At 34.7% G+C, this 14,451-nt stretch overlaps 1 long non-coding RNA gene across 1 annotated transcript; it reads right to left on the reverse strand.

The window, feature by feature from the left end:
- Positions 1-254: 254 nt before the first annotated feature.
- On the reverse strand, positions 255-10,318 carry LOC113047627 (uncharacterized). The gene is made up of 4 exons (XR_003276325.1): positions 10,203-10,318; positions 1,775-1,822; positions 1,410-1,528; positions 255-287 (listed from the first exon to the last, which is right to left on the reverse strand). It is a non-coding gene; the product is annotated as an uncharacterized LOC113047627 (long non-coding RNA).
- Between the last annotated feature and the right edge of the window lie 4,133 nt (positions 10,319-14,451).

Here is a 14,451-nt window from a genome sequence, read left to right on the forward strand (position 1 = left end):
AACTAATTATCCGAACAATACCAGCGATCATTTTATGACCATTTGATGTCTTCATTCACAAGTGTTAATGGTACTGTTCCAATAATTCTTGTATTGAAAATACTCCTAGGCAGGGTTGGGCCATAACGAAAATATATATCACAATACGTCAAGACATTTTCACAATACATGATAAAATACACAGGTGTGTTAGATTAGACTGGTGTCTTCCCCTTATATAGAAAGTGTTCAAATTAGTTTAGTTAACATCTTACCCTGCTGAACAGATGGAACAAGGCATCCATTATCTAAGGAGACATAAACCAAAGAAAAAAAGAGGGAAAAAAAGAAAAAGCACAAAATTACAAAATAGTAAAAGTGATAGCAAACTTGTTTTGAGAATTTTGAGTTCAAGCTTTCAAAATTTGTGTTTTGAGGAGAACTGTGAAAGAATAAAACTTCTGAAAGCCTTAGACTTATATTTCTAATGATTTTATCCAAACTAACTTACATGCATAAAAGGGATAGTTCTATGGTAGTTAATTCAGTTATATTTTCCAAGATCAATTTATAGTACTCTAGTACACTAAAAATAACACAGTAAAATGAATCTATTGAGTACTGCAGCCCTGAGAGCAGCACATAGTACACTAAAATAACACAGTAATATGAATCTATTGAGTACTGCAGCCCTGAGAGCAGCATATAGTACACTAAAATAACACAGTAATATGAATCTATTGAGTACTGCAGCCCTGAGAGCAGCATATAGTACACTAAAATAACACAGTAATATGAATCTATTGAGTACTGCAGCCCTGAGAGCAGCATAGTACACTAAAATAACAGTAATATGAATCTATTGAGTTCTGCAGCTCTGAGAGCAGCATAGTACACTAAAATAACACAGTAATATGAATCTATTGAGTACTGCAGCCCTGAGAGCAGCATATAGTACACTAAAATAACACAGTAATATGAATCTATTGAGTACTGCAGCTCTGAGAGCAGCATATAGTACACTAAAATAACACAGTAAAATGAATCTATTGAGTACTGCAGCTCTGAGAGCAGCATATAGTACACTAAAATAACACAGTAATATGAATCTATTGAGTACTGCAGCCCTGAGAGCAGCATATAGTACACTAAAATAACACAGTAATATGAATCTATTGAGAACTGCAGCTCTGAGAGCAGCATATAGTACACTAAAATAACACAGTAAAATGAATCTATTGAGTACTGCAGCTCTGAGAGCAGCATATAGTACACTAAAATAACACAGTAAAATGAATGTATTGAGAACTGCAGCCCTGAGAGCAGCATATAGTTCAACAGAGAGCAGAATCGTGCAGCTTGAGGGTGAACTTTCTCTTTAAAACATTTCTTACACACAAGTTGAATTATAAAATACAAGAGAATGGTACCTCATCAGATACTTCGTTGTTTTCTATGAGGGATTCAAAACTCTCCATGTAAAGTGGATAGGGTCCAATCCTTCCGATGCCTCTTCCATGCAGTCCTCCAGACTTCATAATTTGTAAGACTGCATAAATGATTATTTTCCCCTTATTTAAATGTTTTTAAACTATTGTTTTAATATTCTATATTTTAGTGTTGAAATAATGTGCAAAGATCACAGAATAACATTTTCTACAGAAAATACAGGCCTATAAAGTACTCTTGTAGTCTTAGACTACACCCTTTTCCCTTTATTGTTTATTAAAATACATTGTTGTTCAGGTAGCCTAGCTAAAGTACATTACAAAAAAAAAAAAAAACACATACTTACCATTCATTTTTCTCAGAAAGAAATGCTCCTTGAAAGCAGAGGAATAAGCTGATAATAAAACATTGGAAACATTAGCATTACCAATGGAGAACAATGGCACCAATTTTAAAGCATCAAATATTAGGATAAATTAAAGCTGCAAGCAGTGATGAAAGTGCCTTTGCACCCAGTGGCTTTAGGAAAACCGGTGGGCAACCGAATTTCATACTTGTACATTAAACGTAGCACAAACTGTGCTTAATTGACATTTTGAAGGTGCCGCTATCAAGCCATTTTGCCACACCTAATTGTGAATCCCAAATGAGACATACATTTCCACCACTTCTGATACGTGTGCAAAGTTTCATGAGTTTTCGAGAATGTTTAGGCCCTCTAAAATGATTTCAGAGAACAAGAATAATTTACTGAGCAATTACAATAGGGTCCTTACACCATCAGTGCTCAGGTCCTAATAAAATAAGCTCTCGTGCTTCAAGAGCAACATGTCTATGATAAGTCACGCAGGTATTGTGCTACTCTGAAGTGGTACCTGAAGCAGTATAAAATAGTCTTAATATAGGCATAAGCCTCGTCTGTGCAGCATATAGTAGACTAAAATAACACAGTAAAAGTTATCTATTGAGTACTGCAGCTCTGAGAGCAGCATATAGTACACTAAAATAACACAGTAATATGAATCTATTGAGTACTGCAGCCCTGAGAGCAGCATAGTACACTAAAATAACACAGTAATATGAATCTATTGAGTACTGCAGCTCTGAGAGCAGCATATAGTACACTAAAATAACACAGTAATATGAATCTATTGAGTACTGCAGCCCTGAGAGCAGCATATAGTACACTAAAATAACACAGTAATATGAATCTATTGAGTACTGCAGCCCTGAGAGCAGCATATAGTACACTAAAATAACACAGTAATATGAATCTATTGAGTACTGCAGCCCTGAGAGCAGCATAGTACACTAAAATAACACAGTAATATGAATCTATTGAGTACTGCAGCTCTGAGAGCAGCATATAGTACACTAAAATAACACAGTAATATGAATCTATTGAGTACTGCAGCCCTGAGAGCAGCATAGTACACTAAAATAACACAGTAATATGAATCTATTGAGTACTGCAGCCCTGAGAGCAGCATAGTACACTAAAATAACACAGTAATATGAATCTATTGAGTACTGCAGCTCTGAGAGCAGCATATAGTACACTAAAATAACACAGTAATATGAATCTATTGAGTACTGCAGCCCTGAGAGCAGCATAGTACACTAAAATAACACAGTAATATGAATCTATTGAGTACTGCAGCCCTGAGAGCAGCATAGTACACTAAAATAACACAGTAATATGAATCTATTGAGTACTGCAGCCCTGAGAGCAGCATAGTACACTAAAATAACACAGTAATATGAATCTATTGAGTACTGCAGCCCTGATAGCAGCATAGTACACTAAAATAACACAGTAATATGAATCTATTGAGTACTGCAGCCCTGAGAGCAGCATAGTACACTAAAATAACACAGTAATATGAATCTATTGAGTACTGCAGCCCTGAGAGCAGCATATAGTACACTAAAATAACACAGTAATATGAATCTATTGGGTACTGCAGCCCTGAGAGCAGCATAGATAGTACACTAAAATAACACAGTAATATGAATCTATTGAGTACTGCAGCTCTGAGAGCAGCATATAGTACACTAAAATAACACAGTAATATGAATCTATTGAGTACTGCAGCCCTGAGAGCAGCATAGTACACTAAAATAACACAGTAATATGAATCTATTGAGTACTGCAGCCCTGAGAGCAGCATAGTACACTAAAATAAGACAGTAATATGAATCTATTGAGTACTGCAGCCCTGAGAGCAGCATAGTACACTAAAATAACACAGTAATATGAATCTATTGAGTACTGCAGCCCTGAGAGCAGCATAGTACACTAAAATAACACAGTAATATGAATCTATTGAGTACTGCAGCCCTGAGAGCAGCATAGTACACTAAAATAACACAGTAATATGAATCTATTGAGTACTGCAGCCCTGAGAGCAGCATAGTACACTAAAATAACACAGTAATATGAATCTATTGAGTACTGCAGCCCTGAGAGCAGCATATAGTACACTAAAATAACACAGTAATATGAATCTATTGGGTACTGCAGCCCTGAGAGCAGCATAGATAGTACACTAAAATAACACAGTAATATGAATCTATTGAGTACTGCAGCTCTGAGAGCAGCATATAGTACACTAAAATAACACAGTAATATGAATCTATTGAGTACTGCAGCCCTGAGAGCAGCATATAGTACACTAAAATAACACAGTAATATGAATCTATTGAGTACTGCAGCCCTGAGAGCAGCATAGTACACTAAAATAACACAGTAATATGAATCTATTGAGTACTGCAGCCCTGAGAGCAGCATATAGTACACTAAAATAACACAGTAATATGAATCTATTGAGTACTGCAGCCCTGAGAGCAGCATATAGTACACTAAAATAACACAGTAATATGAATCTATTGAGTACTGCAGCCCTGAGAGCAGCATAGTACACTAAAATAACACAGTAATATGAATCTATTGAGTACTGCAGCCCTGAGAGCAGCATATAGTACACTAAAATAACACAGTAATATGAATCTATTGAGTACTGCAGCCCTGAGAGCAGCATATAGTACACTAAAATAACACAGTAATATGAATCTATTGAGTACTGCAGCCCTGAGAGCAGCATAGTACACTAAAATAACACAGTAATATGAATCTATTGAGTACTGCAGCCCTGAGAGCAGCATATAGTACACTAAAATAACACAGTAATATGAATCTATTGAGTACTGCAGCTCTGAGAGCAGCATAGATAGTACACTAAAATAACACAGTAATATGAATCTATTGAGTACTGCAGCTCTGAGAGCAGCATATAGTACACTAAAATAACACAGTAATATGAATCTATTGAGTACTGCAGCTCTGAGAGCAGCATAGTACACTAAAATAACAGTAATATGAATCTATTGAGTACTGCAGCCCTGAGAGCAGCATAGATAGTACACTAAAATAACACAGTAATATGAATCTATTGAGTACTGCAGCCCTGAGAGCAGCATAGTACACTAAAATAACACAGTAATATGAATCTATTGAGTACTGCAGCCCTGAGAGCAGCATATAGTACACTAAAATAACACAGTAATATGAATCTATTGGGTACTGCAGCCCTGAGAGCAGCATAGATAGTACACTGAAATAACACAGTAATATGAATCTATTGAGTACTGCAGCTCTGAGAGCAGCATATAGTACACTAAAATAACACAGTAATATGAATCTATTGAGTACTGCAGCCCTGAGAGCAGCATATAGTACACTAAAATAACACAGTAATATGAATCTATTGAGTACTGCAGCCCTGAGAGCAGCATAGTACACTAAAATAACACAGTAATAGGAATCTATTGAGTACTGCAGCCCTGAGAGCAGCATAGTACACTAAAATAACACAGTAATATGAATCTATTGAGTACTGCAGCCCTGAGAGCAGCATAGTACACTAAAATAACACAGTAATATGAATCTATTGAGTACTGCAGCTCTGAGAGCAGCATATAGTACACTAAAATAACAGTAATATGAATCTATTGAGTACTGCAGCCCTGAGAGCAGCATAGATAGTACACTAAAATAACACAGTAATATGAATCTATTGAGTACTGCAGCTCTGAGAGCAGTATATAGTACACTAAAATAACACAGTAATATGAATCTATTGAGTACTGCAGCCCTGAGAGCAGCATATAGTACACTAAAATAACACAGTAATATGAATCTATTGAGTACTGCAGCCCTGAGAGCAGCATATAGTACACTAAAATAACACAGTAATATGAATCTATTGAGTACTGCAGCCCTGAGAGCAGCATAGATAGTACACTAAAATAACACAGTAATATGAATCTATTGAGTACTGCAGCCCTGAGAGCAGCATATAGTACACTAAAATAACAGTCATATGAATCTATTAAGTACTGCAGCCCTGAGAGCAGCATAGTACACTAAAATAACACAGTAATATGAATCTATTGAGTACTGCAGCTCTGAGAGCAGCATATAGTACACTAAAATAACACAGTAATATGAATCTATTGAGTACTGCAGCCCTGAGAGCAGCATAGTACACTAAAATAACACAGTAATATGAATCTATTGAGTACTGCAGCTCTGAGAGCAGCATAGTACACTAAAATAACACAGTAATATCAATCTATTGAGAACTGCAGCTCTGAGAGCAGCATAGTACACTAAAATAAGACAGTAATATGAATCTATTGAGTACTGCAGCCCTGAGAGCAGCATAGTACACTAAAATAACACAGTAATATGAATCTATTGAGTACTGCAGCCCTGAGAGCAGCATATAGTACACTAAAATAACACAGTAATATGAATCTATTGAGTACTGCAGCCCTGAGAGCAGCATAGTACACTAAAATAACACAGTAATATGAATCTATTGAGTACTGCAGCTCTGAGAGCAGCATATAGTACACTAAAATAACACAGTAATATGAATCTATTGAGAACTGCAGCTCTGAGAGCAGCATAGTACACTAAAATAACACAGTAATATGAATCTATTGAGTTCTGCAGCTCTGAGAGCAGCATAGTACACTAAAATAACACAGTAATATGAATCTATTGAGAACTGCAGCTCTGAGAGCAGCATATAGTACACTAAAATAACACAGTAATATGAATCTATTGAGTACTGCAGCTCTGAGAGCAGCATATAGTACACTAAAATAACACAGTAATATGAATCTATTGAGTACTGCAGCTCTGAGAGCAGCATAGATAGTACACTAAAATAACACAGTAATATGAATCTATTGAGAACTGCAGCTCTGAGAGCAGCATATAGTACACTAAAATAACACAGTAATATGAATCTATTGAGAACTGCAGCTCTGAGAGCAGCATAGTACACTAAAATAACAGTAATATGAATCTATTGAGTTCTGCAGCTCTGAGAGCAGCATAGTACACTAAAATAACACAGTAATATGAATCTATTGAGTACTGCAGCCCTGAGAGCAGCATATAGTACACTAAAATAACACAGTAATATGAATCTATTGAGTACTGCAGCTCTGAGAGCAGCATATAGTACACTAAAATAACACAGTAATATGAATCTATTGAGTACTGCAGCCCTGAGAGCAGCATAGATAGTACACTAAAATAACACAGTAATATGAATCTATTGAGAACTGCAGCTCTGAGAGCAGCATAGTACACTAAAATAACACAGTAATATGAATCTATTGGGTACTGCAGCCCTGAGAGCAGCATAGATAGTACACTAAAATAACACAGTAATATGAATCTATTGAGTACTGCAGCTCTGAGAGCAGCATATAGTACACTAAAATAACACAGTAATATGAATCTATTGAGTACTGCAGCTCTGAGAGCAGCATAGTACACTAAAATAACACAGTAATATGAATCTATTGGGTACTGCAGCCCTGAGAGCAGCATAGATAGTACACTAAAATAACACAGTAATATGAATCTATTGAGTACTGCAGCTCTGAGAGCAGCATATAGTACACTAAAATAACACAGTAATATGAATCTATTGAGTACTGCAGCCCTGAGAGCAGCATATAGTACACTAAAATAACACAGTAATATGAATCTATTGAGTACTGCAGCCCTGAGAGCAGCATAGTACACTAAAATAACACAGTAATATGAATCTATTGAGTACTGCAGCCCTGAGAGCAGCATATAGTACACTAAAATAACACAGTAATATGAATCTATTGAGTACTGCAGCCCTGAGAGCAGCATAGTACACTAAAATAACACAGTAATATGAATCTATTGAGTACTGCAGCCCTGAGAGCAGCATAGTACACTAAAATAACACAGTAATATGAATCTATTGAGTACTGCAGCCCTGAGAGCAGCATATAGTACACTAAAATAACACAGTAATATGAATCTATTGAGTACTGCAGCCCTGAGAGCAGCATAGTACACTAAAATAACACAGTAATATGAATCTATTGAGAACTGCAGCTCTGAGAGCAGCATATAGTACACTAAAAATAACACAGTAAAATGAATCTATTGAGTACTGCAGCCCTGAGAGCGGCATATAGTACACTAAAATAACACAGTAATATGAATCTATTGAGTACTGCAGCCCTGAGAGCAGCATATAGTACACTAAAATAACACAGTAATATGAATCTATTGAGTACTGCAGCCCTGAGAGCAGCATATAGTACACTAAAATAACACAGTAATATGAATCTATTGAGTACTGCAGCCCTGAGAGCAGCATAGTCAGGGACGTGCACAGACATTTTGAGGGGCAGGGGCTCAAGTGAAATAAAGGATCTTCTCATAATTACGTATTTCTTTTTGTTTTTTTAAACAAAAAAGTATATATATTAACGCAACACTGACTTCCTTTTTAAAAAAAAAATAATTTAAAAAAGTTAATTAATTTTATGTTCCTCAAACTCTAATTTTCAAAAGATGTCTACAAAATAATCAGTTCACACAGAAACCATGGTCTTCTTAGTATTCACTAGGTTTATAGAGCAGCAAAGGAAACCATCCCACAATGTGCATGTTTTGAAAACATTTTCTATGCTACTAGCTTCAAGTATATATTTAGAATAACCAAAATAACTGCATCAAGCAGAGGGGTGTGTTTTACTAATAATTTGTTTATTTATTTATTTTTTTTGCACAAGGCACTAAATCATTTTAGTTATTTTGGTTTTATCAGAACACATAACACTTTTAAATCAACACAAATATTCACTCTAAACTGAAGAGGGTTGTTGCTGCTATTTTGTTAACTTTGCATTATGCTGCCTGCCTGGCCCTGCACTGCAAGCATGATTAAAATTAATTGTTTAAATACTTTTTGTTTCACAAGCAAAATAACTTTTTAGCTTCACACAACTAAGCATCAGAATACTGAATTGCCTTAATGTTTTAATCAAATACATTTATATTATTATTGCTATGCATGTACACATACACAATAACTGATGGTGACTGACAAGGACTTAGTTTCACATTTGAGGGAGGACTGTATCATCACCATCATCAAATAAAACCTTCAAAATCCACATTTAGATGGAGTTTGTTTTAAACCACACTCAAAAAATATTCTGTGGCTTAGTAAATATTTAACTTAATTAACTTAATAAAATCTCTGAAAATCTTACTTGATTGTTTGAATTAAACTTACCAAAATAATTGAGTAAAAATTAAATTAAATTAAATAAAAGCCAATGTCATGTATGTATTTGTGGTTGTATGGAATACTATTTTAAAGGTTTAGAGGAAATAATAAAAAGTTCATAATTAAAAAGTTAATTTATAAATATTGTTATTTTTAATGTTAACTTATTTCTACTCAGTTTTATTTATTAATGTACAGATGCAGTTACTCAGATTTACTACATTTTTTAGAGTGTACCCTATCCTCCATTTGTTTGCATCTGTAGATTTCTTCTAGATTCACCAATTTAGATTTCTAAATTTCAGGGGGAAAGACTCTTGATGCAAGTCATTAACTAACTGGGGACGTTCTTATTTTATTAACTTATTTTATTACATGGCTTTGTTGATGTCCGATGTAGAATGGGTTCTGTTATTTCACTATAGCATGTTTGCTATGTTTGGTAGTCAATGAGCGCTCCTGACCTGATATTTATACTATTCTTCAATAAATGTATTTGTTTGACTGGGAAGCTGTGCGCAAACAGGAATATATATTATTTAAAAAAAAAAAAAAAAAAAAAGCACCCCAGAAAAAAGGGCACTTTCTCTCCAGGAATAAAAAGGGCAGGTGCTCAAGCCCCCTTTGATGTCTATGTGTGCACGTTCCTGAGCATAGTACACTAAAATAACACAGTAATATGAATCTATTGAGTACTGCAGCTCTGAGAGCAGCTACTCAAATTCCCGACCGTAAACGGATTCCCCATAACGTTACTGTTTCTGTCCTCGTGCTATGCAACGGTCGTGTTGTTGCGTTCAGTGTAGAGTCGCCGCGCTGCGATAAAAGATTGCGTCTGGTGTACACACGGTGTAACTCCTGCTTTAAGAGCAGCATAGTTGACCAAAAATAACATCGAAATGAAATTATTTCCGTTCTGTCTTCGCATATGTCGGCTTTACAGACAGCTTGTTTAACCCCATTTAGACCATTAGTTATGTGCAGTGGAGTTAGCAGTCGAATCAAAATACAAATGATCCGATATTAGACGATGATAGTTCTGTGCATTTTCAATATTCCCCAATTATCTTAGTACATTTTAGAGGCCGTTTATCACAGAATTTTAACAAAATATATTGTAAATTCACTTACCTCTACAAAACCCGCGATCTATCAACAGTCGATAACGTATCTAGAATCCCGCCAAAAAAAAAAAACTTGATCCCGCCTCTGCTTCAATTTCATTGGTTGAATCTGTAAACCAATCATTTTCCTTTCTGCCCTCAGAACATGTTTGAGTAAGTAAAACTCCCATCTGCGTAAGAACCGGGAGATCTTGTGAGCGCGCGTGCGTCTGACGTTGCTAAATGTAAGTTATTAATATCGAAATTTTGGATTAATTATTGTAACTGAAAATCATATTTGGGTCAAAACTGTCAGTTGTTTGGGAACTAAATCCATTGTAAAGAGTGATCTATTTAAGCCCACTCAAATGCTCGAGTGCAGACGATGCAGACACATCAATTCTAGGTAAAAAAAAAAAAAACAACAACAACAAAAAAAAAACCCCATAAAATAACACAGATTTAATACAATAACTTGTGCACGTTCAAATTCACCACTGCCGTAATGTTAACAGTTTAATTAAAATGTCCTTTGTGACGTCTGTTTTTATATTGTTTATCGACAGTAACGTTATACATATGTACATTGTTTGGATTAACTAGACGAGTAGACAGACATGAATGTTCATCGTACTGAAAATAAGTAAATATTGTTAGCTGATGCTAACTGTCTAGCTAACAAGCTTGTTGGTGCTAAGTTGATATAATTTTTATAAATGTCCAAATATTTTTATTCAGCCACCTATATAGGCCTATATATAATATAGATTACATCTGGTTAGAAAAGAAAGGATGTGATGTTCAGAACATGGTAACTACAGTAATTATCAAAGTGGGAAGAGATGCACCACGTTTGGCCAGGGGTGTTTTTAAACCACAGACAAGATTTGAGAAGGAAAAAATCATTATGAAAATTATTTTATTATTTTTTTCCTTAAAATGTTCTTTCTAACTTCAGGCCTTATTATCATGTCATATTTACAGTACAGACCAAAAGTTTGGACACACTTTCTCATTCATAGTTTTCTTTATTTTCATGACTATGAAAATAGTAGATTCATACTGAAGGCATCAAAACTATGAATTAACACATGTGGAATTATATATGGAATTATATAAATAACAAAAAAGTGTGAAACAACTGAAAATATGTCATATTGTAGGTTCTTCAAAGTAGCCACCTTTTGCTTTGATTACTGCTTTGCACACTCTTGGCTTTCTCTTGATGAGCTTCAAGAGGTAGTCACCTGAAATGGTCTTCCAACAGTCTTGAAGGAGTTCCCTGAGAGATGCTTAGCACTTGTTGGCCCTTTTGCCTTCAGTCTGCGGTCCAGCTCACCCCTAAACCATCTCGATTGGGTTCAGGTCCGGTGACTGTGGAGGCCAGGTCATCCGGCGCAGCACCCCATCACTCTCCTTCTTGGTCAAATAGCCCTTGATGCCTTCAGTGTGACTCTACAATAGTCAATAGTCATGAAAATAAAGAAAACTCTTTGAATGAGAAGGTGTGTCCAAACTTTTGGTCTGTACTGTAACTTTGATCTTCTGTAAAACAACTAACTTTAAAATACTTTGTTCTTACTGGTAAAGATCAGATGGTCAGCTCTGTTTTCTCTCAGGTACATCACAGTGTAAGCTTCACAGTTAACATCACTCTCATCAGCGTAGCCCATATCAACAACAAAAATATATCGACTCCATATAGTGGTTATTTTGAAAAAATCCAAGGTATTTTGAGCAGTAGGATTATAAAAAAATGTGCTAATATAAAATTAAATTAAGTAGCCTATATAAAATTGCAAACATCTATCTTGCAGTACTTTTTTACTTAAGTACATAAAAATTTGAGTACTTTTGTACTTTCACTTGAGTAAAATTGAAAAAGGAGTACTTTTACTTTTACTGGAGTAATATTTTACCATATGTATCTGTACTTTTACTCAAGTACTTGATTTGTGTACTTCGTCCACCACTGATAATAACAGTGTTAATCCAAAATAATTGGAGAAATTCAGCAAATGTCACTAGTTAATCAAGTTATGATAATTAATTAAAAACAAATAATAATGATAAATAAATAAATGGATGGATGGATGGATGGATGAATTGTTCATAGTAAAATCAATAATATGAATATGGGTTGAATTTTCATTTCATGCCAACTTTGTATTTATTCAAAAAATGCATAAAAAATTTACTGATGGATGACTTGTTAACGATTGTGACCCATCCTTAGTTAACGCACAAACATACATTAACAAGGTTTGGCTCGAAAGCTGTTATGATTTCATATCAACCTTCAAATATGAGTTTCAGAAAAATGCTAGGTAAAATCTGGTCATCTACAGTGGATGAACTCTGTCCAGCAAGAGTTTAAAAGCATTCTGCTCCAGATACTTTGGTCTGCTAATTAAATTACCGATGTGTGCTTTTGATCTCACTGGATTTTGTGCGGAGAGTGCTCTCATTTATCAGGCCGCATAGCGATTTCATCCAAATCAATTGGAAGATGTGTAAAATTGAATAATGGGTTGGATTTAGGCTGCAGGGTGCTGGTTGAGGATGATCAGACAAGCATCTGAAACACAGACACATTCAGCTTTAAACTGAAATCTTGTATATTACTTAAGCACGCAGTGATGATGAGTACATTTGGTGTAAATAATAAGTGAGACGTGATAAATAGTTTTGAAACCTTAGAGTCGCTTTGCACTTACATTTAAATGTAACAATTAGCAGCATAATTACTTAATGATTACTTTGACCTCACATTACTCCACTCAATAATATAGCTTACCAAAGTTATTTTTAAAAGGTTGTGGGCAATCCCCTGAAAAAAAAAAAAAAAAAAAAACACTGCATACTGCTGGACTTTGCTGGTTTAATAATGCTTAGCTGGTGCTAAGATCCCAAAAACCATAACCAGATTAGACTGACAGCAAACTAACCATAGTTTGTAATATTTTTTGTTTTGTTTTTGTTTTTTTCCCAGAAGAAATATTAACTGAAAAAGCCTGCTCTGATGCATACTTCAAAACAGTTCACCATCTGGGATTCTTTGGCATACTATTTCGAGCGTAGGTCTACCATTATTTGGGATGCAAATTTTAATCATGCATATAATTCAGGACAGATTGTATGCAAATTAGGATGCAGTTATTTTTGAATAGTTATGTAATGTTTCTTTTATGTCCCCTTCACTGAGAAAAACAAAAAGGTTGATGACTACCACTCATATGCCAACATACAATTGTACACTATCAAAGTCTGGTAGTTTCCCATAAACTTGTTCACTGAGGGTTAAATCAAAATTACTTTGAGAAGGTTACTGACAGAAGGCCACAGACGGCTTTAAAAATAACCTGGACTATTTCGTTACATCATTCCTTAATTTCATGCAAACTACAGAGTAAGAAACAGCTTAGCAACAAGGAAGGCATTATGATTCAAAACTTTTCTTTTCGTGTTCACCTCTTCCCCCAGAGGGTTAATCAACTCTATTATGCAGCCAGAACTTTCCAGATTGCAAAAACGACAGTTAATTAGTATATTTAAATGTAGCTAAAATAAATTGATTGCAACCAATTACAGTTTTTTTAGTAAACTCAAGGAATTGAAAAAAATAAGAATATTTTCAGTGTTTGCTCATGTGCAAACAAGTGCTCGCACATAAGTGGATGATTTAATTTCATGAATTTTGGCAACAAAAATAGTTCCAAACAAAGAACACAGAACAAAGAACTCTCTGAGGAATGGACGGTGTTTCTTTATTGAATGAATCACCTTTTTTAATGAATCAGATGAATCTTAATGACTTACTCATTAACAGTCACTTGCTTTCACCTATATGTGGTTTTAATTTCACATTTCAACTTTTTTTTTCATGTTATAAATCATTTCAAATATCATTAAATGTTTTTTTTTTTTTTCATCTGTAACTGCAGGTTAAATGCAAATAGTGTCCACATTGAGCAAAATTAAACTGTAAATACATCTAGATGCCACTTCAGATGCAGATTCCAGAAATGTTTTCTTGTGTTGGAATGAAAGACAATGTAGCTATCTAATGAAGAGCTTCTTATTATTGCCCAAAGATACAAAATAGAGGAAATAGTTAAAACTAAACACAATCGTGCTACCCAAATAGTGTGTAAACATATTTTAAATATATTTATTTCCTTCTTTTCCATTTTTGCATTTACTTGTAATTGTTTACCTTCAACACATAAGTACATGTAATATTAAATAACATACTTGAGTACAATAAATATCACACA

The sequence above is a fragment of the Carassius auratus genome, chromosome 28, assembly GCF_003368295.1.
Source record: "Carassius auratus strain Wakin chromosome 28, ASM336829v1, whole genome shotgun sequence".
Lineage (NCBI taxonomy): Eukaryota > Metazoa > Chordata > Actinopteri > Cypriniformes > Cyprinidae > Carassius > Carassius auratus.